This window comes from Mus caroli, chromosome 12 (genome assembly GCF_900094665.2).
Source record: "Mus caroli chromosome 12, CAROLI_EIJ_v1.1, whole genome shotgun sequence".
NCBI classification, from domain to species: Eukaryota; Metazoa; Chordata; class Mammalia; order Rodentia; family Muridae; genus Mus; species Mus caroli.
The window spans coordinates 112738913-112742019 of NC_034581.1; the positions used below are offsets into that span (position 1 = coordinate 112738913).

The 3107-nt window shown below is 48.1% G+C and overlaps 1 protein-coding gene across 4 annotated transcripts in view; it reads left to right on the top strand.

Annotated features, from left to right (window-relative positions):
- Cdca7l (cell division cycle associated 7 like) overlaps window positions 1-3107 on the top strand; it is a 33181-nt gene that overhangs the window by 16156 nt on the left and 13918 nt on the right. The gene's annotated exons all lie outside the window — the stretch shown is intronic.

Below are 3107 nucleotides of genomic sequence, written 5' to 3' on the forward strand. Positions count from 1 at the left end.
TCCTCACCATCCTCCATCCCCACACTCACCTCCTCACCCTCCTCCACGCCCACACTCACCCTCCTCCATCCCCACACTCACCTCCTCACCCTCCTCCATCTCCACACTCACCTCCTCACCCTCCTCCATCTCCACACTCAACCTCCTCACCATCCTCCATCCCCACACTCACCTCCTCACCCTCCTCTACCCCCACACTCACCTCCTCACCATCCTCCATCCCCACACTCACCTCCTCACCCTCCTCCATCCCCCCACACTCACCCTCCTCCATCCCCACACTCACCTCCTCACCCTCCTCCACCCCCACACTCACCCTCCTCCATCTCCACACTCACCTCCTCACAATCCTCCATCCCCACACTCACCTCCTCACCATCCTCCATCCCCACACTCACCCTCCTCCATCCCCACACTCACCTCCTCACCCTCCTCCACCCCCACACTCACCCTCCTCCATCCCCGCACTCATCTCCTCACCCTACCCTCCTCCATCTCCACACTCACCTCCTCACCATCCTCCATCCCCACACTCACCTCCTCACCCTCCTCCACCCCTATACTCACCCTCCTCCATCCCCACACTCACCTCCTCACCCTCCTCCATCCCCACACTCACCTCCTCACCCTCCTCCACCCCCATACTCACCCTCCTCCATCCCCACACTCACTTCACTATCCTTATCCCCTGATTGACTTCTGTTGGCTGGGCCCCTCCCCTTCTCAGACAACTCTCACATGTATTTCCCCTCCCTTTAGATCTCTTTCTTGCTCATAGACTGTCTCCTACCTTCTTCCACCATGTATCTATCTACATATGAACTTACACGCAGATTCTACAAGACTGAACACACATATCTGTCATTCACACCTTGGCTAACTATTCATTTCCCCACAGATGTGATAGTGTTCTGTGTTAGAGCTCAATAACACCCCTTTGTGTATCTGTACTGAATGTACTGAACTCTTGGTGGGCTTCTGGGCTGATTCCTGTTAAGGACAGTAGTAATAAACATGGTGTGTCAATCTCTTTATGTTCTGCAGACTCCGAGTTGTCTGAGAAATGTCAAACCTAAAGAATCAGGAACTAGATTTGACCTTATCTAGAAGTCCAGAATCTGTGGAACTTCTTTACCGTTTAGAGTTTGGCAGCAAGAGCAAGCCTGCAGCACAGTGCGTGGCTTGGTGTTATCGAGTCCTTCTTTTATTCCCAGTCAGCAGCGATGCCCCTCAGTGGCACATCTAGAGCAGATACAGAAGATATGGCTGCAGGGTGAGCGAGGGATATATCAGACATAATATCTCTGCCTAGACATGGTTCTAACAGTTGTCATCCTGCCTTACATTTTCTCTGATCCATGCACATGCTTTGAAATCTGTTGTGGATATGGTCTAACACTTGCAGTATGTTAATTGGGTCCCCCAAAATTGCACAAGAATCCAAATGTAGGATGCTGAGGGTCTCTACCCCTAGTTGGTTCTGATTGATAAAGTTGCTGGTGGCCAGTGGCAGGGCAGGGAGGGACTTTAGGATTCCTAGGCAAGGGGACTGAGGGAGGACGGATTCAGAATCTCCATGCTGAGAAAGGAGTAAGGTGCAGGCCTGAGAGCTGCAGAAAAGAGAGCATAGCAATCATGTAAGAGCCGGGGAAGAGCGGCCCCAGCTTCCTCCCCCCACCATTGGGTCTAGGGCGGCAAAGATGAAATACAGATTTTAGTAAGTAATAACTCAGGAGTATTGGAGGCCACGGTGGAGTGAGTTATATGGAGCTTTGGGAGTGGCCCAGCCATTGAGCTGTTTAAGGCATATTAAAATAGAAGGCTCTGTATGCATGTCTTTCATTTGGGAACCCAGAACATTGGGATGGGTGTGAAGGAATTGCCAACTGCAACAGAAATCCATTATGTGTTGTGTTCCCTGGTAGTCAGAGGTCAAAAGGAGGAGATGCTGAAGTTGACACACTGCTTCTCTTGTTGCTACAGCAGGTGTGAATTTTGATGGCTGTGCTACAAAAGGTGTCTACAAAGACAGGGGTCGTAAACATTGCTTAGTGAGCAGTGTCCTGAGGAACTTAAACTCTCTACTCCGCTCCTATTTCTTGTGTCCGACAGTCTGACTTGTCTCTTCATGTCATGTATGTATATATGGTTTTAATTTATAAAACATCTAGGGACCACAAGTGAAAGAAAATAAGATGTTTATCGTTCTGATTCTGGCTTGCTTCTCTTACTGTGATTATGGTTGTCTTGACTTCCTTATTCCTCTCCTTAAGCACTGTGGGTACACAGATTTAAGTTAGCTATTCTAAGGGACTCCTTTCTGAGGACAGTCAAACTGCAACAAAATTGAACCTGATTTTTCTTGAAAAGCAAAACAGATGTACTGGGTGGTTTTGTGTATCAGCTTGACACAAGCTGGAGTTACCACAGAGAAAGGAGCCTCCCATGAGGAAATTCCTCCATGAGATCCAGCTGTAAGGCATTTTCTCAATTAGTGATCAAGGCTGGGAGGGCCCATTGTGGGTGGTGCCATCCCTGGGCTGGTAGTCCTGGGTTCTATAAGAAAGCAAGCTGAGCAAGCCAGGGGAAACACTCAAATAAGCAGCATTCCTCCATGACCTCTACATCAGCTCCTGCCTCCAAGTTCCTGCCTTGTGTGAGTTCCTGTCCTGACTTCCTTTGGTGATGAACAACATTGTGGAAGTGTAAGCTGAATAAACCTTTTCCTCCCCAACTTGCTTCTTGGTCATGATGCTTTGTGCAGGAATACAAACCCTAAGACAGATAGACAAATGTGCAGACAAATAGTGATTTCAGATGATAAATCTACAGGTGTTGGTTTGGTTTGGGTTTAAATAGTCTTACATCTAGTCCCACAATGCATATTTGTTAGTTTGGACAGACAGGAGTCTCTGAGGGTGACTGTCACTACTGGCATGTAAATTCTGTTGGACTTAATTTAACTGACTTCAAGTATAGAAAAGGGAAAGCCACTTATTTGGGCATATGAATGAACATTCATCTCTGAACCTACATAGGATAACCAAAAATAACAGTAGGTGACAATTGAGTTAAGAAGAGCATACTCGCCGGGCGGTGGTGGCGCA